At 48.5% G+C, this 25,829-nt stretch overlaps 1 long non-coding RNA gene across 1 annotated transcript; it reads left to right on the forward strand.

The window, feature by feature from the left end:
- Positions 1-492: 492 nt before the first annotated feature.
- On the forward strand, positions 493-24,416 carry LOC122464196. The gene is made up of 11 exons (XR_006288136.1): positions 493-575; positions 1,004-1,103; positions 1,722-1,817; positions 2,570-2,648; positions 3,113-3,247; positions 4,034-4,128; positions 7,467-10,100; positions 11,145-11,219; positions 11,599-11,763; positions 16,605-16,687; positions 23,830-24,416. It is a non-coding gene; the product is annotated as an uncharacterized LOC122464196 (long non-coding RNA).
- Positions 24,417-25,829: the final 1,413 nt, after the last annotated feature.

Here is a 25,829-nt window from a genome sequence, read left to right on the forward strand (position 1 = left end):
CTTCCTGCACGCTATCCCCACTCTGTGCTTCTCCGCACAAAAGCAGGGGCAGGACACCCTGGAGCCGCACTGCTCCAGAGCGGCCCTTGTGGAGAGCACTGCGGTGAGTGAGACCCGGTGCCTGGGCCCGTGGGGGGAGGGAGCTGGACATGGGCCAGTGGGGGGAGATAGTGGGGCTGGAGGGGGCAGCAGAGGGCAGGGATTCCTGGGGCTGAGGACTGGGGAGCAGGGAAGGGGGAAATTCTGGCACTGATCCGGAACTGGCAGCGGGGGGGATGGTAGGGCCGGAGGGGTGTCTGAGGGGAGGGAGGAATGTGGGGGTTGAGCTGGAGAGGGGGAGGGAGGGGTTAGTTTGATGGGAGGAAGGAAAGGAGAGTCAAGGTGGGGGGGAGGGGTTATGCTGGCTGTGTCTGCTGCACAGTTTGGCCTCCTCGCTGGGAAGTGCCTGTGGGGCCTGAATCTCACCTGCTGCTTTGTCCTCTTTGGGTTTCCCAGGAGTTGATTGAAGACCTCCCCCTTGAGTCTGAGCCAAGCTCTATCCTCTCCAGCTCTGTGGCTGCGGTTTGCAACCTCAGGTACCAGAACCCTCCTGCCTAGCTGCCCTGACCCTGGTGCTATTCAGGCCCAGAGCCGGGAGTCACAGATCCTCCCCCTTCTAGGTCACCCCCAATTGCAGCCGAAGGGGTGGGAATGTTCACTCTTTCCTGGCTGGGTGGTTGATTTCACTCCAGTAACTTTATAGGGGCTTTAGGGAGAGGATCACTGGGGTAGGGGGTTATATAAGAGGGGCAGCCAGGTCCAGTGGTGAGATCAGGGGAACGGGCCCTGTTCTAGCCATGCCACTGACTGGCTCTATGACTTCAGCTAGCTCACTGCGCTTCTTGGGACCCCTGTTTCTGTTGTTGCTGGCCTGTGCCTATTTCCCTGACATTCCACGTCCCATGGTAGTGCCAGCCCCACTCTCGTGCGCTAAAGTTTAAGACAGGCTCCTCTGTCCTGCCAGCAAACTGAAGCTGCCTCTTGAGCTGGAATCACACCTCCTGCGGGCTGTCCTGTACAGTGTTTTTACCATGGGCACAGGGAAGGACACCGCTCACTTCCAGGTAGGTCATCATCCTACTTCTGTATCCCAGGAGCGGCCTGTGGTCCCTGCTCCCTTGGTTTGGTGGAGCTGCTGAGAATAGAGGAGGGGTGAGCAGAGCTGGGAACAGGCCTGGGCTTAACAAAATGGCAAGGAGGGCCCCTTCCCTCCAGAGGGGATCGCGTTACCCTCTGTGGCTGATCCTGGCCTTCCCTCCTCATTCTCAGCTCTGCTGCCTGGACCCGGGCCCCTAGCTCCCATCCATAGCAGTGTGGCTGTTCCATACCCTGCTGCATACCAGGCCCTCTGCAGAGAACTGCTAAGGGCAAAGACTGAAGAGCTAGGTGTCTGTGGTGTTTAGGCCGAGGGAGAGCTATTGAAGGTGCAGCAGCAGCTTGGAAAAGAGGTTTCCACTATAAAAAATAAAGTCCTGTTGAAGTTTGTTAGTACCTTGCCTGGCTACTACAACAGTGTCATCCTGCCATGAACTCTTGCTAAGTGTCTCTGGAGTGATAGGAATGGGAGAGGCCAGGATGCATCTTTGGGGTCTTGCCAGGGCTCCCCAGCGAACCCTCCTAATCATCTCCTGAATGCTGTAGCCCCAGATCCCATGACTGTCCGGCACTCCCTCCTCTTGCAGGCTCTTCACAAGGCCTATGTAGACAGCCTGGACATTATGCTGAGGAGCCTGCTCACAGAAACCCTCACCACGGACAAGCTGCAGCACCTCTTGGAGGTGAGCACAAGAGAAGGGTCTGGGTGGAATTTCATCTTAACTCCATGGGAGGGCTGCAAAGGAGAGACTGGAAGAGCCACATTTCCATTGTGTCCTCCCAGCTGGGACGCAGCGGGCCAGACTTTGCCAGAGCTGTCAGTGCAGTGCAATGTCAGGGCCCTTCCGCCTTTCGGGGGACAGAGGGAAGGAGCTGGGACTGTAAGCCAGAGCTCTGCATGGTTCTATTAAGCACTAACAGTGGGCACCAGGCCTGGTTGGGGACTGAGAGCCTCAAACCACTGTGAGACCCGGGACATGGGCCTCTCAGAAAAGTCACTGGCTCCTTTCTACTGAGACCCTGAGATACAGAAGGATTCTTAGGACAGAACAGCTGATTCCCTATGGACACGGCAATTCCTGGAGGGATTCTCCTCACAGTCACTCTCTCTATCGTACCAATGCCATTGCAGCTGGGGAGGGGCTAGAGCGTGTGACTTGATCGTGATGTGCTATTCATGGATCAGGGGTTCAGAGAGGGTGGGACTATCCCCAAGACCGAACGTTGTCCCAATCTGGAGAGACAATGACAGCTTGTGCCCAGCAGGACATGGGCAGCGTCCTGGATACAAGAACCCCCTTTTAAAGCTCTGTGATGAACACAATGTCTCAGCCCCATGGGGAGGGGAAGCTCATTTGTAGAGCCTGTGCATCTGCCCACTGACCCTCACCTGCCTCCTTCTCTCACTGCACATCAATTTCTGGATGCACGCCAGAGTGACGCAAGAGAGAGCTAGGTCCATACGGAGCAGCACTGCCCTACTCCGATACACCACCTGCCTCCCAGGATTTGATGTAAGTGACCTTTGACCCCCCCTGCATAGGCAGGGCTGGCCTCTGACAGACTGGGAGATTTGCAGCTGCAGGGGTTCTAGATTGAGAGGGCCCCTGTGGGGAGGCAGAGTCAAAACTGAGAATCAACTATGCTTCAGTCAAGTTCCTTTTCTCCTGGCTAACTGGTTCCCCTGGGTCCGTAAGGGGCTGTTCTCCATAGCCCACGGGCTGGCAGATTTGTGCCTGGCCTCAGGGCCCTTGTTATTCTGGAGCTGCTGGCGAGTGAGTCCTCATAGAGAGCCCCTCCCCTGGTCCCTTTGCTCAAAGCTCCTTTGGGGGCAGAGAGAATGGGGGCTGTAGCTCTAGTTTCTGTCCCCCAGCACTTCCTATAGAAGGAGTGGGAGGAGAGAGACTCCTGGCCCAGGGGAGATAAAAAGCTGAAGGTAGAATATTGATGGATTCCCCTCTCCTCCTCCTTCCATCAGAGCTCATCTGACTTCCCCAAGGTGGGGTATCTTGTGGCACAGCTGGGTCTCTATGTCACTGACCCAGCATGTGATATCAGCTGCAATCCAGGGAGGGGATTTACAGGCTCTACCAGCTACGGCTGCAGAAGAGGGGTAAGAAACCCAGCTGGGAAATGGGACGCTGTAGAAACAAGCCCCTAGGAGACTAACTCCAGTGGGCCATTGGGACCCCTGTAGAACTAAGGGTTCTCCTTTTAGACCAATCCTAGCTGGGCAGAGGGATGCCAATAGAAACAAGGTCCCTCCTTTGAGACTGACCCCAGCTGGGCAATGGGACCTGTATGGAAAAGTGGCACTCTTGGAGACTCACTCCACTGGGCAGTGGGACTCTATAGAAGAAGCCCCCTCCTCTGAGGCCGACCCCAGTTTAAATGATGAATTCATAAGCGATGAGTGTGAAAGTGCCAAGGAAATTGGCTCTTTTATCTCACAGGGCACAGCTGAGCTGCCATGGGGCTGCCAGCTGGTGAGGGGGTAGGAATGGAGGTATTGAGACACATGGAGGGTAAGAGCCCAGACTGAGGGCAGGGGCAGGAGTGGGGACCACAGAGGAAGGACAGAAAGCTTTGCAGGATTTCACCAGCTGGGTACCTAGGGCCAGATCCTGACTTCAGTGGATGTGGGGGGTTCTCAGCATTAGACACCTTCATTAGTAGGGACCCACTCCCAGAGCCCAAAGACTGTAATGGTCACATGATTTCTGTGATGAATGGAACAAATCCCCCTCCAGATACTAAACCGCCTGATGAGGACCCTACTATTCCATTGGGGCATAGATACTGCGAAGGCCCCAGTCAGTGTGCACCCAGCAATGGGAACAAAAGGAATCAAGCACTGAAACCAGAATGCCAACCTCACAAATGTGTCTTTCTCTCCCAGGGCTGAACATCAGAGATGTCAAAGAGCTGTGGTGTCAGGATGGGCTCCAGGACACCAAGTACCTTGGCTATAGAAATATGGCCAGAGTGGGGGAGGTAAGGTCTCTCAGCTGATGCATTACAGCAGCTCAGGTGTGGAGCTGTCTCCCCCTGCAGAGGCTGTGCCTGGATACAGGACAAGAGCCTGCTGCGTGTTTCCAGCTGACAGAGTTCAGCTGGGAGAGGCTGAGGATCCTAGTTCGGAGCCTTCCTAACGGCCCTGGTTTGGGGTGATACATGGATCCATTTCTACGTGGCATAAAAGGAATCCCCTGGGGCATTGAGTTAATGCAGGATTGTATCTCGAGGGATCTGGCTCCACTCACTGTCTCCCTGGCTGACACCCGAATGTCTGAGAGGGGAGCCACTGGGTCAGTGAGTTGGGAAGCTCACACCCAGGTATTGCCAGACCAGACCCTTGTTGGATTCCCTGCTCCCTGTGAAAGCACGGGAAGGGTGTGGGGTTTGCCCAGCACCATTGCAAATCAGGAAGCAGAACCTGCCCCTGCCCAGGGAGTTTGGTCAGGGACACTGAGCTCCTACCCTGAGCTGCATTACTGCACCATACGTAAGGCTCGTGGGAATGTCGGTGGCATGGGGAATGGGACCTGAGTGAGCTAGGAAAGCCCCATCCCTCTAGCTTGTGAGCTCCAGGAGATATCGCTGCTGGAAGCAGTAGAGGGTCCTGTGTAGTCGTTGTGAGCTACATTCCAGACTGCACCAGGCTTGTGCACATTGACACATTCCCAGCATATCATGGCTCCTGAGGTGAATCCTGAGCTATTAGAGGCCTCAATGCCTGCGACCTCTTACTAAAGGGGAATCCCTGGGCCATGGGACCCCAAAGGTCCTCCAGGGGAATTAGCTGCCTTGGTTGCAGCAGGACTCTTACCTTCCACGTGAGCCACTAGAGGGATTTGGGCAATCTACCAAGAGCTCAGGTGCTGTTGGTTTTAGGTCTTCGGTGAGATCTTCTCAGAAGACCAGAGAAGATCCTTCCTGCAGGCGGTGCTGCTGGCCATCCATGACCCCCAGCTACGTGTCAGCCAGGCTGGGCTGGTTCTAGCCTTCTCCATCGTGGGGGAAGCTGGGCAGCTGATAGGGGATGAGGTAACCAGAGAAGGATTAATCTAGCTTTGGGGAAGGACCCAGGGCCTTTCACCTCTCGGCCAGGAAAAGTCACTCCCATCCCATCCCCATTTGCTGGCCGGGGAGCAAGGAGGTGAATGAGTCATTGCAGGTGCCATTCTTAGAGATGAATTCAACTCCATGCGCAGGGGAGAGCCAGCTTGTCCCCTGAGCAGCTCAAAGCAGTTCAGACTCAGCTCTCCAGCCAGGCTATTTATTTACAGGCATCACATCAACAGGACAAGCTGCCATCGCTCATGCTAGGGTTGGGAAACTCCCCTGGAGACCAGGGCCATCTCTAGCCATTTTGGTGCCCTATGCAGCCCCCCTGCAGGGTGTGTGTGTGGCCCCAGGCCTCCGTGGGGGGGGCAGGCGCAGGCTTGGGGGGCAAGGGGGAACCACCCCCCAGCATGAGCCGGCGGAGCAGGGTGGAGCAGAGCGGGCTGGGACCGGGTCGGTCCACTTCCCACCTCCTGGTGAGTGCAGGGTGGGCCCGACCCCACACTCATGGGGCGGTGGGAAGTGGAGTGACCCAGCCCCAGCCCACTCCGCTCTGCTTCCCTGGCTCCCAGCTTTGGGGCTTGGGAGGCAGTGGGGAACTGGCCCCCAGCACTCACTGGCAGTGTGGCTGGGAGCCGGCGACGTGGAGCAGGCTGGGACTGGGTCACTGCACTTACCACCGCCCAGTGAGTGTGGGTTGCCTGACCCCTGCTGCAGTCCTCAGGGGAAGGGGTGGAGTGGGGCACAGCTTCACTCTACAAGGGTGGGAGTGGGGTTGGAGGTCACTAGAGAGGAGACAAGAATCCATCTGGGGATTGGGTGGGGGAATCTGTCCCTCAGACATGGGGTGGGGCTGGGTGGAAATTTTGGTGACCTCAGGTGCCATTAATACCCCTGAAGCTGGAGTGCGCGCGGTGTTTTGACATGTGTGCGGGGTTTAAGATCTGTGTGCTGGCACACACACACACACACAGCTTAGAGGGAACAGTGCTCCCCACCCTCCTTTTTCTTGGCCTTACTCTCTCTGCCATGGCTCTATGCTCTCCCTGCCTGGCCTGACACAGAAGGGCCTGCATGTTAGTACCAGGGCCCATGTCCCCCCCTGGAGCTCAGAAAGCTCCGCACTACAGCAGGGGAATGGTTGAGTGCCCCATCTGCACCACTGTCTGACCTGGGGCTGCTGTGGCCGGGCCCTCCCCAAGTATCCTGAGAGAGAGCCAAACCCACCAATCCAGCTGCAGGGGAGGGGAGGGGCTCCCTCCCAGTTGCTCTGGGCTTATGCCTGCCCCTGGTTGCTGTGGGTTGGAGCTGCTAATGAGGAGACTTTCTGGACACAAGGTGGGAGAGGGAACTGCAGCTCCCTGGGAGAGGGAACTGCAGGCCTTTTCTGCTGCTCATTGGAGCCTCCACTCCCTCAGAAGGGGCAGGGAAGGACCCCCCCACCACAACACTTTTACCACTCCTAAGGGCTAGGGCAATGACTCCCTCTCCCCAGGGCAAGGGCAAAGGTCTCCTGCCCCACCCATCAGTCCATCCCCTGTGCCAAGGGATCAGAGGATGAGTCCGACCTCAGGGAGCCAGAGCTAGAATGCCACCTCCCTCTCACCACCAAGCCCCACCCCCACCCCGCGGGGCTATGGCCTGTCTGGTTACTGTCCCTGCCTCATGTCTAGAGGCCAGTTTAGGAAGCCTCTGGCTGTCAGGGCCCAGCCCAGGACAACAGGCTTGGTTTATTACACTGAGAACATCTGTAGAACCAGAGTTTCTCATCAGTAACCATTGCAGTCTGGGAGAGGTGGCCTGACGTGGAGCCCCTCCCCTGTGGTCACTGCTCAGACAATCCCATGGCCCATGTCACCCATGAAATTGTGAATGTCTGAGCCTCCCACCACCCACATGGTATCTGAACCCCTCCCAGCCAGGAACGTAACTCCCCCCAAGCACCCTGGGGCAGGGAATGATCCTCCCCATCGGACAGGTGAGGACTAAGACACACAGGAAGGGCTGTGACCCAGGTCACATAAACCTGGGTGTAGATATAGGAATTGGACTGGGTCCCAGGCCAGTGCCTTCCCCCCAGGGGCAGCTTCACTTTCTGCCCTTTATTCTCCCCTCCTTCTAGGGGGTCTCTGAGTGTGAAATGAACAGGAGCTAGGGATGGAGATGTGGTCCCTGGTACATAGCCTGGGTGGGAGTTCCCCCAGCCCTGGATCCCAGCCCAGGGACAAAGACATTTTGTCATCATGCTGTCCTTCTTTTATTCCTAGGAAGAAAGTCCCCAGGTGAGGATTTGTGGGACTGGAACCCAGATCTGCAGGTCTCCCTCCATGTGGGCACTGCTTGGAAGTACCGGGAAGTTATCTGGGCAACAAGGCAGATCCCTGCCCGTCTGCTGAGCCAGTCCCCACCTTGATCCTGGTTCATGCCTCCGTGCACCACTCTGCCCTGCCCTCCAGTTCCTGGCTATTGACTTTGGCTTGACCCTCAGCTCCGGACTCTGGTTACTGACCTTGGCATGACCCTTGGCTCTAGATGTTGGCTGTGAACTCTTGCTCTGTATTGTCCTTGCCGCCCTCTAGCCTCACTCCAGCCCCACCACCAACTCACTCCAGCCTTGTCTCCTACTCCTGATCCTCCTCAGTCCCTTGGACTCTGACTACCTGGCTTTGAATTTCTGCCTGTGTCTGGACTCTGGCTTGATATCAGCTTGGTTTATCTTTGGACTCTAACCACCCAGCTTTGACCACTGGCCTGCACCTGGACTCGGGCTCCAGTTCTGATTCTGGTTTGTCTGTGGACTCTGATCTTGATTTTGACCTTGCCCTGTCCTTGGATCTTGATTCCTGCACCATCCTTCACCCAGGTCCAAACCTATGCCTAGCTGGGACTTTTGCTTGAAGCAGTAGGCCTAATTATAGGAAGCAGAGCCTGACACCAGGTGATGCAACTTTTTGCAGAAAACAGGCCCTTTGCTAGTAAGTGGCCCGTACACAAAAGGGGACACATCACACCAGGTGTGAACGAAGGCCTTGCTAACTGAGCTTGGCCCTGGGGTTCCTCTACCTGAGTGGTTTGATGGAAATGACTGAAAATGTAGGGGTTTCTTAACTAGCCTCTGCCCCTGGACCTACCCCACCCATCAGGCTAAGGGGGGATTGGTAACTAGTTTATTGACCAGTGAGGTGCTAGACTGGGCCTCACCTCTACTCAAACTGAATTTTCTGGCACTAATATGCTGGAGCACCTTCCTGTGATTGGCTGAAGCTCTCCTGCCAAAATTCCTGCAGGCACATAGGCCAGCCGTCTCCTATACCATGCAGTTTTGATGGCTTGTGGCCAATGTCGAGTGGACCCAGATGGCCCAGTTTTATCATTTCCGCTGGGCACTCAGTGAAGAGGTCAAGGAGGAGTTAGCCTGACTAGAAGCCCTCTTGGGCCTGTACAGCTTCATTGATCTGGTCAACCACATTGAGAACTGCCATCGCAAGCGCAGGGAGGAAGAGAAGAGGGTGTCACAGAGCCGCCTTGGCCTGGCTCTGCACTAACACCCTTGAACTCATCCCCTGAACCTGAAGTCAGCGCAATGACTTGTTCTTCTACTGTGGTAAGTCAGGGCACGCACTCACTTGCTGCCTGTCATGGACCCCAGCCCGAAAAGTATTAGGAAATGAACAAGGCCAAGTCTTCATGGAAATCCAGGTCCATCAGGGCCCTCATTGCATCTCCAAGTTCCAATTCAGTTGTGCATCTCCAGAGAAACACGACAAGTGGCATTGCAGTGGGCACTTATTGATTCTGGGGCTGCGGACAATTTCATAAATTTCGAGACAGCCCAAGATCTGCAAATCCTTGTCCTGCAGAAGTCACATCAGATGTTGTGGGAACGATTGACAAGACCCTCCTGTCCTCAGGACTGGTGACTCAGGTAATGGTGCCCCTGCAAGCAGTAACCCAGGTACACAAAGAAGTGCTAACGTTCACTGTGATGTGTTCCCCACATTTTGGTGGGCTCACCTGGTTAGCATGACAGGACCCCCATGTTCTCTGGCAAACCCGGAAGACCAGCTTTTCCTCCAAGCAGGCCTATCTCCATAGCAACAGCAACAAGTTCCTTGTCCAAGAGACCCATTGCCAGACAGTGGTGAGTCCACCCCTGTGTGTACCAGGGCTCACAGCAACTGGCTGCAGTGATCCATTCTTGGGTCTGACACCCCACATTCCTGTTAAGTACCAGGATTATTTGGACATATTCAAAAATAAAATGTGGACACATTGTCTCTGCACTGAGACCATGACTGCCCTATTGATCTACAATTTTGGGCAACAGTTCCCTTTGGCCATATTTACGCAATGTCCGAACCAGAACTGGTGGCTCTCTCTGCATGTAGTCAAGAGAAACAGTCCAAAGGGTTTATTCGCCATTCAGCGTTTCCCACAGGGGCCCCAGTCCTCTTTGGAAAGAAGGAAGTGGGACTCTTACTCTGTGTAGACTACCAGGCTCTGACCAAAATGGCAGTTTGGAACCACGGATTTCATTGTAGAACTCCCTGAATCAAATGGTCACACGGTACAACTGATTATCGTAGATCAACTGACCAAGATGGCAGGCTTCATCTGCTGTGACCGCGTACCTTTGGCTGAAAGCACAGATCAGCTCCAAATTTGAAAACCAGAATGCCAACCTCAACTCTTTTTGCTAATGATAGATTAACCCCTGATTTCAGCCCACACTACCAATGGCCTCTCCGAACTTGCCGGACAACAACCTGGTTCTATGAATCCACCACATTCAAGAAGAACTAAGGGGGCACCTCGAGGACACTAGGAAGGACTTCAAATAATATGCAGACTGCCATGACAGGAGGGGTCTTCTCAATAGAGAAACTCTTTGCTGAATGGAGGTACTGAGCCCTTGGCACTGACCGAATCCCTAAGCCCTCTCTGTGGCACTAGTTCCTGCCCCATTCCCCTTCCTTGACCTTCTGATCCCATCCTCCTCCACTGGCTATAGGGAGCAAACTCTCGGTCCTTTTCCTTACCCTGGCACAGTCCACCCCCAGCTTGTCCGAGTCAAGCTCCTCGCTGACAATGGGACTGTCCTCCCCTCACTCCCTGGGAGGGAGGAAACTATTATCCCCATTTTACAGGCAGGGAATGAAGGTGATGAAGTGACCCCCTCCGAGGCCACACTTACAAACATGAGGTAGCTCCAGTAGCGTAGCCAGGGTGGGAGCGGGGGGAGCGGTTGCTCCCCCTCTGAGCACAAGTGGCGCCTTTTTAATTTAAAGGCGCCTTTTAAAATTTTTACTCACCTGGTGGCACTCCGGGTCTTCGGCAGCGGGGGCCTTCATGCACTCCGGGTCCTCAGCGGCATTTTGGCAGCGGGGGCCTTCAGTGCTGCCAAGGACCTGGAGCACCGCCCGGTGAGTACAAGCGGGTGGCACTTTTATGTCCGCTGCCCCTGTTCGCTCCACCTAGCTACACCACTGGGTAGATCTGGGAACTGGATTGTGTTCCGCTCTAGTGCCTTCTTCATAGGGGCAGCTTCACTTCCTGCCCTTCATTTTCCCTTCCCCTCTGGGATCTTCTTCTATGGGGTCTCCAAACGGGAAATGAACAGGAGCTTCCTCCCCTCTCTGTCTTCCACGCTAAGGGATCTGTCCCTGCCTCCTACATCAATCAATGTAGCCTGCAGCTGGCCCAGCTTGGGGACCAATGACCTCATCCTGTCAAACCAAGAAGAGCTGGCTCTCAGTGATGCTTAGGTAGAAAACCCCACTCCCCTCATGGAGGTAGGAACCACTCACTCATCTGGGTAATTGCAGCTCTTGGGACAAAGATCAGGTTCCTGTTACATAGCCTGGCTTACAGCATCCCTTATCCCTGGATCCCAGCCCTGGGACTCAGACGTTGTTCTCATTGTGCTATGTTGATTTTATTCCTAGGAAAAGCATCTCCGAAGGAGGTGTATAAGGATCCTGGACTCTATTGCCTGCAAGAAGCTGCAGTCACCTTTACAGGTAGAGGTCACTGTCATTCATACAATTTCAGCACTGCCCTTTCTGCTCTCCAGCTCTGCTCCCTCCAGCAGGACAGAGACACGCCTTAACTCCCAGAGTCCTGATTTCCTGCCATTCCAGAGGCTGAGGGCTTGTATTGCCCGCACTCCCACCATCAGATACTTTTCCTATGGGAATCTCACTAGAGCAGAGAAGCAATCTCCTCTTCTCTTAGAACCAGTCTGCTCAGTAAATCCATCCACACTGGCCTCATCTTAGCTGCTTTGTTTATCCAAGATGAGGAGTATCTTTTGAAAACCCTTAGTGTGAGGTGGAGCAGGGGAGACTGGAGCTCCAGCAGATTCCCCTGAAGAACACCACCCTGTCTTTCTGTGGTCAGGGCAGGACTCACCGTCCATCATGAAGGTTAAGACCGGATGGGAGTTGATGGATTGACCTTGATATGTCATGTCCTTGGGTGGATGAGGGACATACATCACAGAGGTGGACAGCAGCAGATGTTCCACACATGGCCAGGAATGGGCTAAACAACCTACAATGATAGGTAAGTAAAACCATGGCCACATATAGACACCACGGGCATTGGTGGGGATTGAACCAGGGCCCTTCAGCACAAGCCCCTCTCACTCAAGCTAAAGGGGTCACTCTAGGAGTGTAGGAGAGCCGCAGGGTCTGTCTGATGGAATGAATAGAAAGGGGAGCCTGAGCTGAGGTTGCTGGGCCCTTCCCGGTAGCAGGGGATGCTGTGGGACAAAGTGGCAGTAAGATGGGAGTGGGATGGGAGGAGGGGATGACTGAGGTGGAGATGTTGGCACAGGGAGGTGTTTGCACAGGGAGCTTTGGAGGTGCGAAGGAGAAGTCTGAACTGGACATGGAAAAAGGGCAGCCAGAGCCAGACTTGGGGAAGTGGGGAAGACAGCACCAGGAGAGGAAGATCATGTCAGCAGCTGCAGTTTGGATGGCTGGGAGAGGGAAACTGGGGAAGTCACCAGAACATGATCTGGAGTCTTGTCAGTAGGAAGAGCCTGGATATACATCAAAGAAATCAGCCCTGTTTTAACAGAGGGACGGACAGAGATGGAGCAGTGGAGAGTTCCCCTAGAAAGGAGGCTGATTACGACTCTGTTCTGGTTCTAAGTCCTGTGCTTGGACCACACTCCAGTGCAACAGTCCGTAAATTAATGTCCCACCTGAACAACAACCAGCCAGTGCTTCCGCATCCTGGCCTGGAGAAGAAAACTGAGAATCTTGCAGGAGATTCCTCAGGTCAGTGTGAACCAAGGCTGGTGGCCTGTTGGAGAGTCTGTCTGACACATTTGGGAAGCAGCCTCTTAGAAATGGCTGCTCCACGTAAGGGCATGGGGATTGCAAAACCCCTCCAATGCACAGAGCTCTAACTAACAAGACTTGTATTCTGTCACTAGAGTCCTGATGGCAGAGACCAGCCTGCTTCCCCTGTGGTCTGGGCCACGGTGTTCTGCACGGAGGAACTGCTTCTTTCTCTGCAGGCTGCAGGGATCTGAAATTGTTTGCAGCCCCTGCTGTTGCTGTACCCTGGAGAAGGTGTATTTGTCTGGCACTGTATTTGAGGTACCAGGGCTAGATACTGCTGACCTTATTCGCTGTTGTGACAGCGGTCAATGGCAGTTCCTCTGGAATCTTATGGATCCCACACAGTCTCTCAAAGGTGGACAGGGACTTTTCTATGCAGCCAGTCTCTTGATAAATTGGGCAGGCTTTCTCCTGCTCCCTGCTGTTAAGAAGGGAGGTACTCAGAGTCTGAAAGTGCTGCTTCAGTACTTTGAGCTGCAATGCATGAGTTCTCTCCTCAGTTGCGCTGCTCTATGCATTTTTTGTTAGGCTTCCTCCTCCATTTCATTGTTGGCTTTGACTGCTGCCATACATTCCATGCATCGTTGCTGGGCACTTGCCTCAGTTTCCCTGATCTGCAACTCCACCATCATTATTATATCATGTTCACATTCTTTCTGGGCTTCCAGGTGTTGTAGCCTGGCCAGTTTCCCTGAAATGTTCAGGGATGCAGGGCCCTTGGATGCCTGGTCATAGCTCATGAGCAAAGTTCTCAGTTCCTGATCTGAGGCTTTCCTCTTAAATGATAATTCCCTTTGCGAGCACAAATGCTCAAGGTCTTTTGTCCCAAGACCCTCATAGGACTGTGATTCACTCATTGTGACTAATCTTTAACTCTTAAACACTCTCAGTCAAATTAAAACTTTTAAAAAGCATTGGGTTTTGATCTTTAAAACCAATTGACCTGTTGCATGCGAATCCTGCCAAGACTATGCCAATTGCTACACAGTCTGCAGTGGCTCATGACTGTGAATGCCTTCCTCAGGGCAGACACCCCCAACTGGTGGTATGTTCTATAATTAGATTTCACCAAGCCAGTAACAAATGTGAACTCCTGGTTTACTATAATAGTCTTACCGTGGAGTCACCGACAGCCCCTTAGATTCTCCAAGCTATCTTGCCAGACAAACTGGGCTTAATGATAAACGGTCACTTGCACCAAAAATCACACCACATTTGCATTGCTTCCAGTCCCAAGAGACCAGTCTCTTTCCCCCAGATTAATTGGCACCCTAGATTTTACACCAAAGACAATGCCTGCAGCCAATCCTGCAATAAACTATCTAAAGGTTTATTAACTAGGAAAAAGGACTAAGAATTATTTATAGGTCAAAGCAAGCAAACATATACACACAAATGAGTTACCATCTAAATCCTAAAAGTGACAGAGCTGTAGTGATCTGTCAATTCAAAGTGTCTTTCAAGGCAGACACAGGAGGCTGTCCCTGGGGATCTCTGACTGCAGTTTAGAGTCTCTGGCCCTTCAGAGTTCAAACAGCCAAAAAGATGGAAAATTTTCCTATGGCTTTGTTTTATTTCCTTCATTCAGCTTCCAAGCCTACAGGACAAGATTCCTGATGTTTCTTGATGGCCCTTCTGATTTTGATAGTCCATCTGGATGGGTGGGGAGGGGGAGAGGGAAGGACGATTCTCCAGCCTGGATTCACAAGTTCAGAGCAAACATTTTTAAAGTTATAAAGCAAAATTTACATATTTTCTTATAGCATGGAATACCAACATTACAAGTGAGATTAATTTATGAGCATTTCATAGAGTCTAAATGCTAAATATATTCTTATAAGACTAATACCTATTTTGAGCAAAACTAACATACAGGTGACCCGATCTGGTCTCCTGCTATGAGTTTATCAGTTCCTAGCTAATGGCTACAGCCTGGGCAAGAGCTGGCATCTGATCTGCGAGTGTCACAGAGCATATTAATCTTACTTATTTTGTCTCTATCCCAAGTTATAAGGTAATATTTAAGTGTTTGGTAATGATAAAATTATTTGCTCTGAAACTGTAAACCAAGTCAGGAGAGAAGCATTATTAAGTGTGAAATGCTAGTTTACCACAAGATATGTCATCTCTCTCCAAAAAAAGAAGGCCCATAGACACCAGACAAGCCATTGTGGAACATGGACCAAAGACAGTGATTGCTTCCCCCCCTCCCCATACCCATGAAGAGAAATCCAATGCAGTCATCCCATGAGCTTGAACTCTGGGAGGATGGGAATAGAAATCTTGTCAAGAAGAAATTGTTATCTCTGTGCTGCTTGAACACTGAGGGACAAAGATTTCTAAGCATAAGGAAGAGTTCCCCAGCTGTTTAGCCTGGGTCAGCCCTAAACGGCATATAGAGCTTCCACATTACAGCAGCTTCTATTTTGTTTTTGGGACCTAAGGCTGTAGCTGATTTGTGTGTGTATGTTTACCTGCTTTAACCTGTAAACAACGCTCTTATTTCCCCCCTAGTTAATACATCTTTTGTTCGTTTATTATTGGATTGACTACAAGTGTTGTCTTTGGTGACAGATCTAGGGTGCACTTGACCTGGGGTAAGTGACTGGGAGTAACCTGAATATTTTGATTTTTTGGTATAAGGGACCATCTATCACAAAGGCAAGCTTGCCTGGGTGGCAAGATAGATCAGAGTACAAAAGGGGACTGTCTGTGACTCCATGTTAAGGCTGTTGTAGTGCGTAAGGAGTTCACACTTGACACTTGGCTGGCGAAATCTAAGTATAGAATTCACAACCAGTTTGGGGTTTGTGCCCTGATTCTTCACAGTCTGCCCTGAGCTTGGTACTCCTGCTCATGCGCCATTCCAGATGGCTTGACAGTTATTGAGAGAGTGTTGTGTTGACATGACATTGTGATTGACATCTTCCCAGAATCTCCAAGACACCTGGCAATGGCTGGGGAATAGCAAATTCATAATAGATATATATATTCTTGGCAAGATCTTCACAGTATGATCCTCTCTCTCCTTCCTTACATCCTTTAATGAGTAGGAAATGGTCAATAATGTAGACAGGATTAAATCATCATCACTGGGCATCAGCATTAGAATTCCTTTGAGATGAATGGAACTATTCATCTTCCCAGAGCTATTATTTCAGGCTCTCTGCCAAGTCAGGAGGATAGGACAGCATTAGTTGCTCTCTGTTCACATTCTGAAGGTATGTTTTTGTTGTTCGTTTGCTCACTTTTTGTTTTTTTGTTTGTAAGCATAAAGACTAGAGACTTACCTTTTTGGTTTTTACTGAAAGCTGAGCTTTTGGAGAATGAGATGGCAGCTCAGAGAAGGTGAGAACATGTTGTACCCCTGCATTCTTTCTTCCCCTAGCTCAATCCCTAGTTTGTTCTGGTCAAGCTGGCCTTGAGAGCGGCTCATCCCAAACTCTTGACATGAATCTTCTTTCCATGACAAATAAAATTCAACTGTAAAAACAAGGCAAGTTGGGACAGGCCCCTCTCAGTTGCCAAATGGATTCTGTTTATACTCCCTGGGCCTTTTTCTGTCAGCTCACATCTGTCACTTGTACTTCTATGTACAGCACTGTGTGTACTCTGAGCTGTGCACTTTGCTGTATTTTATTAATGAGAAAAATTGCTGAGGGCACAGGATGTTTTCCTTTCTGATGGACAATAACATATGTCAGAATTTTGGTCCAGTTTCATGTATGATTTTGTGTTACCTTGGTGACCCAGGGCAAAGGCAGCATAAAATGATCTGTGATCAAAAGACGAAATATTCTCCCAGAAGGTTCAACATCTTTATCCAATAGACTACATCTAATTCAGTTCTAACTGACATATTACATTGTTATGTAATATTTGGCTCTGTTTCAATAGTGCTTTTTGTTTCAATAGTTAATACACTATTAAAAATGACAGGGCGTATTGTTCCAGTGGTTGCAGGAAACAGCTTTCGGGTGAACAGCACAACTGGTCTGGGGACCAGACCTGCCTGTCTTGTTCAAGTTGCACAGAACTCTTTTTGTTTTACAGGCAAAGACAGCCTTTTCCTGACAATGAGAAAGTAACAAACAAGAAGATATGCATTAGGCATGGAGTTCTCTCACATTTTCAAGGTATGGACCATATCTTAATAGAGCGATTGCCTTCCATTCACAGTCACACAACATCCATGTGACAACTACAGCAGTGGCTTACATGGAAAAGTAGTTTTATGATGTATGCAGGTGTATTTATCTGTCAGCATGATATGGTTTTTCCCCCCTTTTTGAAAAATATCAATCAGCTGTTCTTCTTTTGATCTTCATTTAATCTCCTTCTCCCATCCATCCTTTCCCCCGTCTCCTTTGCACATATTTCAATGTCCAGTCCTCCTCTCACGCTGAGCGTGCTCCTCAGTCACAAAGTCTATTAGGCACACTGATTTCAAAGGTTGTTTGAAACTTTCATTACACAATCTAATTCAATGTACCCTATGGAAGTTGGTTTATCAGGAGTTTACTGTAAGCACACGATGTACAAACTTTATTTTCAAGCTGTGTCTTTGTTATAAATATGTTATATGCTGATTTATAGGAAGATCAAAACAATACAATGCAACTATATTTTATACTGAATCTGTCATGCAGGGCATGTCCCAAAATGCCTCTTAGAGCTACATAGTGCAAGACAGTATTGGGTATACATTACAGAACACAGTGATGTAAAGACATTCTATGGTGAATGAATTAAAGTATTCAAGCATAAGGCCAATAACAGATGGAAGATGGAAATTAAGAGTTATAGGCCGGGAAGAAAATATATATTTTCAACTGAGATTTGAAAGGAGATGGAAAATTGATGAGGTGGAAGGATGGAGACAGTCTGTTCCACATGGCAGGAACTTAAGATGAGAAGGTGCTTGCACTATTAGTGGCAAGAAATAACAAGGAGGCTCGTGCTAGACCATAGAGGGAGGGAGCAGAAAAAGGAGAGGAATCAGACCCATATGGAATGCTAGAGACAGTCCATGGAGAATGGTTTGCAAAGCCAGGAGGACAAGAGAACAGCTCTGAGTTGGATCCTGAATTGCATGCCAAGCTAATGGAGCATTCTGAGGATAGAAAGTCTGCAACACTTTGCAGTTACTGGAATCTGGAGAGCTGAGCTTAGGGAGGTTATTGAGAAAGGACCTGCAATAGTTAAGCAGAGAGGAGATTAAGATATGGATGAATATTTCAGCAGAGGTGGTACTAAAGAAATGGCATGCACAGGTGATGTTGCAGGAGTGGTGATACACAGATTTTTCGAATTTGGGATTAGATCCTGTCCTCTACTTTACTATTGCACAACAGGAGGAAAAAGAGCATAGAAAGCCTTGTGCCCCACCCCCTTGCAAACCGCAGGACAGGATCTCTCCTTATTGCTAAGAGAACACTAGGTGGGGAGACTGGCTACTATACTGGCCTGTTCAGTGTGGCCCTAAGGTGGAATTGTCTGCTGGCTCAGGAACTATATCCAGGACTCCAGCTAGCTAGCACCTAGGTTGCAGACAGCAACATTTGCTTGCCAGTGGCACATAATCCTCCTTTTCAGATAGCAAAGTTCTCCCTACCATGTGTCCCTCTGGAGCCACATTCTGGAATCCTGTCCTACTCAGTACAATTGCTTAGGAGGGAATGCAAGTGCCAGCATCTTTGCTATCCATTGCAGCACTAGCCAGGCTAGGATTTGGACTAATAGAAGTGTGAGTTCAGGGTCAAGGATAATGCTAAATTTCTAGACATTGAAAGCAAATGGGTGAGCTGAGTTTCACAGAGAGGTCGAGAATATATTGTTTGAAGATGCTTCTCTTGTAACTGATGTAGTCTGTATGGAACTTCAGGGTAATGGACAAATATATGAAGTGAGCTAAGCAGAGTAATTTCCTTTTAAATAATGCCTAAGGAAATACACACAATAGTATTTTTTTAAAATAGTTTTGATGAAAGTTTAAAAAAAAAGCATTGTTTTTATACAGTCAGAAAAATATCTTTAACAGAGCCGTGTAGAATGCAGGCATTTAAATGGGAGTATATTGTCTGTGAATGGTAGTACAGTATCTTTGAATAGGATATTGGAATATAATGTGTAGGATTTTACTCTTTTAGCCAAGTGAATGTTCTGTGTGTGCATTGCACCTAGCACAGTGGGGTCGTGGCCTATGACTGGCACTACAATAATGCAAATAATAAATAAGAATAAGAATAATAGTGTAAAAAGGAGCAACTGGTGAATATTGAGTGAACCATGATGAGAGGTGGATAGAAGTATAATGGAATAAGGGAGATCTAGCACTACTGATTGTCCCTTAGTTACTAATAAAAGAAAAGTGGATTTTTAAAACGTGGATCTTGCTCTTGGCATCAGTTTATGTAAATAGCTGTTGTGGGAAAATTTAAGCTTGACATAAATTCAGCCATTGTGTATGTCCAGCCATTGCTAGCTGAAAACCACATAGCTAGAAATAATTCGTTAGGACTCTGAGAGGCAAGGCTGTTTAGCTGCATGATTGCAGTTTTACTAATCAGAATGGGAGGATGGGACAGAAAGGCAATGTGCCATAAAAATGGAAGGGAGTGTGGAGATAGGTGACTTTGGTTTAACTGTCCCTGACGTATATGCTTTATTGTTGTTATGACTAGAAATACTAGAAATGCTTTGCTGATAAGGAATAATGAGCAATTTGCTGAAACTAGGAGAACTGTTGTCCCACGAGGGCAATGGTCCCCAAACTTTTTCCATCATGCCCCCCCTTACCCAAAATGGAACCTGTCTGTCCCCACCCATGGGAACTGGCTTGGGAGTGGGGCCGTGGTCAGGGGCTGGGAACCAGGCTGGGAGCTTGGGGCCACTGGGGCTGAGGGTGAGGCCAGAGCAGAGCTGGGGGCAGAGCAGGGGTGGGGAGGATTAGGGCCCCACTGTTTGGGGACCACTGCACTACAGGGTACTACGAGTGACTTCTAGTGAGTCACATGAGTTACCTGCTTTATTTAAGTTAGCTATAAAAGATGAGGTAAAAGAATACACTTTGGAACAGTCGGAGGGAACTTTTCTTCAGGCAAGGAGCTGACACCTAAACTCCCCAGAAGCTGGATGGAAGGAGGGTCCCCAGAAGCTTGGCTGTTGATCAGTCAAAACCATCGCAGACTTGGGTAGCTATAGTTTGGGGTGCTCTGAATCTATTGCTATAGCACATATGTGTGTGTGCTTGTGACCTAATAAAAAGTAGTTTTAGGTAAAAGCACTCTGGTTTGTATCAATCATTTATTAGATGGAGGAGCTGTGTCCCCATTAATTTATTCCTGATGCCCCCTGGAAAAAAACCCATTAAGTTATCACTGCTTTGGGCTCTGAAACCCCTGGGTAACATAGCCACTGATTCATTGTGTAATGAGTGTCCAGGTGAGCACAAGTGGCATTTTTTTTTCACAATTTGGCCTTTATCTCACTGTGTTCTCTTGCCTATGAATTTGTATCTGGTGTACAGTAATCCAGGGTAAATTACAGCAGGGTCAGATTTGGGCAAGGTTAATTGCTGAGTCACTGAATTTTTCTAAACCTGAGTTAAGTTCTGAAGGTGAGCTGGGGCTAACAAGCTCTTCTGGACTCAGCCAGCACTAACCAGGTACACCTCTAAGGCTTGCTCTCCCTGGAGTGGGGATGGAGGTGGGGAGCTTAATAAGGGAAAGCCTGCCATAGGAAAGGGTGATAAACAGGAAGAAGACTGCTGTACCTCAGGGTATATCTACACTTAAAACGCTACAGTGGCACAGCTGTGCTGCATTCGAGTTTCAGTGTAGACACTTCCTACGCGGATGGGAGGGATTCTCCTGTTGATGTAGGTTATCCACCTCCCTGAGAGGTGGTAACTAGGTCGATGGAATTCTTTTGACAACCTAGTGCTGTCTATGCTGGGGGTTAGGTCATCTTATCTACGCTGCCCAGGGGTGTGGATTTTTCAGGCTCCTGAGCAATGTAGTTAAGCCAAGTTTTCTAGTGTAGACCAGGCCACAGAGCCTGCTGACTGCAGAGGCAGATCAGCAAAGAGGGAGGCAGTTGCAGACCTCACCACCCCTGAGATTGTGCAGAGCAGGTATAAAGTGGAGTGACCCAAGAGGAGGGGCTGGAGGCAGACCCTAATCCTGATTAGAGACACTGTACCTGCTGACGGGCCAAGCCCCAAAGGGGCGACCCAAAAGACTGCCTAAGAGACAGACCACCTTTGCCTTCCTTTACTTTTACTCTGATTTCTGCCCCCACCCCCAGGGAAAGAGAGAGAGAGAAGACTTTTATTTTTTGCTTGTTTGTTTGGAGAGTCCCTTGTGTGCTACAAACATAAGGCTGGAACTAGGGGTGCTGGGGGTGGTGCTGCACCCCCTGGCTGGACATGGTTGCCATTATATACAGGATTTACAGTTTGATTCAATGGATCTCAGCACCCCCACTATAAAAATTGTTCCATCACTCCTGGCTACAGATGGAGGAAGGACCTTGTAAACAACTCAAATTGTAGTTTGGTTGGAGCTCAGGGGAGCCCCCAATCCCCCACAATCAGATTTCAGTCAGTGGTGATTTCATTTCTTCCAAAAAAAAGATCAGGACAGCAAAAGTTTACAGCTCATATGTGTTGTCAGCATGGCCTATGCTTAAAACATAGGTTGACAAAGCTACGGTGCTCAGGGGTGCGAAAAATCCAGCGTAGATGAATCGAGGTCAACGTAACAATGCTTCCATTGGTATAGCTACCATCGCTCAGGAAGATGGAGTTCCAACAGTGATGGTAAAACTGCTTCGGTAGCTGTAGGGTGTCTGTACACAATGAGATTACAATGGCATAATTATGGGGCTGTAGCGCCCATAGTGTAGACATGGTCAGTGACCCTCATACTGGGTATGAGCAGCCAAGAGGGAGTGAGATGGGGAACTTACCACCTTCAGGATCTTGCTTGTAACTTCACAACTCCAAGCAGCAATAAGAAATGCAAATCAAATGTATTCCATTCATCCTCTCACACTCAGGTGCCTCTTTTTGCCTTGAAAGAGCACCCAATTCACCCAACTGCTTTCACTTTCCTGCAAGGCAACAGCATTCTTTTGTCTAGGTTTGCATAGTAAATTTTAATGCATTCATGCTCTTACCGGCTGGCTCCTATATCCGCAGGCCCTGGTTAGCTAGGCAATCAGTCTTCTTCATTTACCTCCTTTTCTTAGAAGAAATGGCTTGCAGATTGGCAGGTGAGTAATTGTGGCCTCTATCAACCTGGCACATTGTTAAGCTAGTGGCTAACAAATAGAACTGTAAAGCTATCATCCTACCCATTGTGAACCTCTCAGTGAAAGTGGTTTGCATGGCAGCTTATACTCCTCAGTGATTATCCTATTCATGGGAAGATATTCAGATAATATCAATCATCTTCAAAGGGAACAATTTACTTTTAAAATGTGTCAGTGCCTTAGGGGGGAAAAACTTTTCTCCATTTATATTAGCAAACAGCATTTCTATATGCTCAGAATGTTTTTTCTGCCAAAAGGCAAATAGATTGAAGAGACCGTGTATGTAACTTCTTAAAATGGCCTTTAATTGTCAATCTTTCTTTTGTTGAACTCAGTGGTAATTACTTTTGGGGGGAAAATCTTGAACTTAATGAAACAGTGATAGGATTGCTCAGGTTTCAGAGTAGCAGCCATGTTAGTCTGTATCCACAAAAAGAACAGGAGTACTTGTGGCACCTTAGAGATTAACAAATTTATTTGAGCATAAGCTTTCGTGAGCTACAGCTCACTTCATTGTTTTTTCATGAAGTTGATAGATTTCCACTCCATATGGCTAAATTCAGTGCCTTGCATAATGACAGGTTTCAGAGTAGCAGCCATGTTAGTCTGTATCCGCAAAAAGAACAGGAGTGCTTGTGGCACCTTAGAGACTAACAAATTTATTTGAGCATAAGCTTTCGTGAGCTACAGCGCAGGTTACTGTGCATCTTTCTGGGTCACAGAGATGCTTTTTTTAAAGCCCATGAATACTAGCATTATTTAGATCCACTATTCAACACAGAAGGATGTCTTGATAGCTATAATTTTAGTCTTTTTTGTCTGGATTAATTGTATATTTTTTATTCAGAATATATTAATCCATGGAATGATAGAAGACCCTATTCAATCCTAAATCTATTCATCTGCTAGGGAAGAATTGTTCCTTACAATATGTTCTCACCTTCTTTTATCCAGTCTTTTTTAAAATGTCCCAAAATATTAGGTTTCCCCACTCACCTTTGGAGACTATTCCGCAAACTAAAGCTCTGATCCTGAAAACACTTATCACATCCTTGATTTTTATGCACACATGTAGACCCATTGAAATCAACAAAACTACTCACATGTATAAAGCTAAGTATGTCTCCCTGACCTTGAAGATCTTAGAATCTAATGGCCCAATCCTGCAAGAAGTTGAGCATCTCCTGAGAGGTGCTCAGAACCCTCAGGAATTTTCTGGGATCTGAGGGTATAGACAGAGTTTGGGAAATGGGATGTGATCAAAAGTAGAGTGAATGAACAGTGTAGTGTGGGGTATATCACAGTAATTCCATGATCATCTTCTATTCTGTTGGGGGTGTTTTAGTCATTAAAGGCTTGATCAAACATTCACTGAAGTCAGTGAGTGTCGGATTGAATTCTAATTAGTTAACACTCTTAAAGGGGGCATTTGTATGGCATTTCGAAGAAGTATACTTCTCGGGAAGGATGGAAGCGGGAGAAGGCTGGGAAACAGTGCACTGGGTCAGCGAAGAGGATCCAGGACTAGTATTTACATATAGGAAGGCCTGTAGGCCCTAGGGATTCATATGTGAAAAGTTGAGATGAGAGTGAGAAAGAGAGACACAAAAAAGACTTAGTCATGTAGTTTGAGCTGAGTCCAAGGGTTGAATTATGTTGCACAATGCTGAGCACTCTGTGGATTCTCATCAAATAATAAGCCATTGTTTGGATGAGATCTGGCTGTATATATTTATATATGTATCTTAACTATTGTCTAATTTTTATCTTGTGCTTTAAGCTGTCATTAGAATGGGACGGAATCTGCTGTGTGAATAAGAAATGTGATTGTGATTTCATACAGTCTGCCTCTCTGCAGCAGAAAAAAGAAAAAATGAGCTTGAATTTTAATAACTATTTGAAGGCTTTCTTTAAGTGGACAGAGTTCCCTGCTAAGCAAATCACATTGTGATTGCATTCCCAGAAACCTCAAAGATGATCATGGAGCCAAAGAAAACCTACACGGGGAAAAAAATAATCACTGGTATTATCGGAACTCCAGCTGCCAGGATCAATTAAGGAGACTTACCTTGAGAAGCAGAGAAAGCTGCAGGAGGGAAAGATCAGATTTGTAAAATGTAAAGGTTTTGAGGAGCGAATACAAAGTATGTATACTGTAGTAGGGCCAACTTATGTTTAGTCCTGACCAGATACACAGGGGATTCCAAGAAGCCTTCCCCCTCTCGAACCCCTGCACAGGAACCAAGCACAGTATGGCTGTGGAATGCAGGTACCATGCTGTGTTAGTGCCGCCAAAGGCATCGGCCGACCTGAAGGAAGTGGAGAGAGCTGAGTTGTGGGGGGTCCGTGCTCCCCAGGTCCTGCATCTATTAGCTGGTTGGGGGCAAAGTTATGGTGAGGGGGCTCAGCTATTTAAAGCGTGGTTGAGCTACTACTGCAGCCTGTGCTCTCCTGGAGCCCCAGGAGGTAGCATTGCCACTTGCCAGGTGTCCAGTTTTCAACTGAACCCCATCCGGTCAAAAAGGGACCCTCTGCAGCCTTCCCCAGCCTGGTGAAAATGAGCAAGTGAGTGAGGGTGGGGAGAGTGAGCAAGAGAGGGAGGGGGGAAGGTGGAGTGAGGGGGGTAGGGCCTCGGGTGTTTTTGGCGGGGCAAGGGTGTTCGGTTTTGTTCAGTCAGAAAGTTGGCATTCCTACCAGGAGGAATTGTGAGTAGCTCTCACTGCAGGAACTTCCCTCCCTCAGTGAAGAGCTGTGCCTTGAAAGCTCAGTCTAGCCTTGTTGTTCTCGCAAAGGCACAGCTCTGCACTGTGTGTGTCTGATGGGCAGGATGGGACAGGAGAGGCCAGGATGTGAGTTGACTTAGCCAGAATTCCACCTGAGGCTCTCAGGGAGCACACATTGGATTCCATACAGTTTCTGAAGGAAAGAGGGTGGGGGCAGAGATGGGCCCTGTTACACTTACCTTTACACTTACAAAGTCATAACAATAATAGAGATAGTAATGAAACCATTCTGGGTCAAGGCTTAATGTGCATATATGTTTCAGATGCATGCTAGTGATCTTATTAGAGCTTTAAAAGCCTGTAAAAGACTTTACCTCAGCAAGTTCCATGCTCATTTAAACCCCTGGTTTATCATTATAAAGTGTATTAACTCTCCCATGTTTAATGCTTATTTCTGTCCTGAGAGAGAGCAACAAACAATACATCACAAATGGGTTCCCTGGGAAATATGGATAAGTGGAAGCAGGACACCATTTACACTTGCAGCTGATTGTTTTAAAAAAGCTGTTCTGAAGTTCAAAAGGTGAAAGGCCAGATCTGGTAATCTTCTGCCTTTTATCATAGGGTTTTTTTTTCTTTATTCTGAACAAAATGGAATTACTGAGATCTTTTGACCAACATTAGGCAGTTTCACCCTCTAGAAGAGTCAAATAGGAAAGTAAAAGGCAGCAATACTTACTCAGAATCATATTTGTTTACTAGTTCCTTGGAATAGCTTCAAGAATGCTAGCCCAGTGCAGGCATCTAATGAATGCTGCCTACTGTATATACCGTATAGGTGATTCACCCATCTATGACACTGAATCACATTGTTGGAACAAAATGTTTCTTCCTGCTTTTTAAGCAATGGGCTAATGGCAATAGTTAGTGGCAAGACAGGCAGTTGCTGTGCACTGTTCTTTACCCACAGATACTTTTCCCACAAAACACATGGTATTCCAGACTGGGGCATCTCCTGATCATATGCGAACCACATTCCATTTTGGAATAATAAATATTGATTTTTCTGATGTTGACAAATGCCTACTGAGGACTGGAATTAATGTTAATTTCTGCAATCTAATCCAGATTTGAACCCAAGGGAAAAGCTAGTGTATGTACAGTGCTACAGTACCTAGCCTTTTTCACTAAATTATTCTCAGATAAACTTTTTCAATTAGCTTTGACTTAATTCAGTCCT

This window comes from Chelonia mydas, chromosome 2 (assembly GCF_015237465.2).
Source record: "Chelonia mydas isolate rCheMyd1 chromosome 2, rCheMyd1.pri.v2, whole genome shotgun sequence".
Taxonomy (NCBI): domain Eukaryota; kingdom Metazoa; phylum Chordata; order Testudines; family Cheloniidae; genus Chelonia; species Chelonia mydas.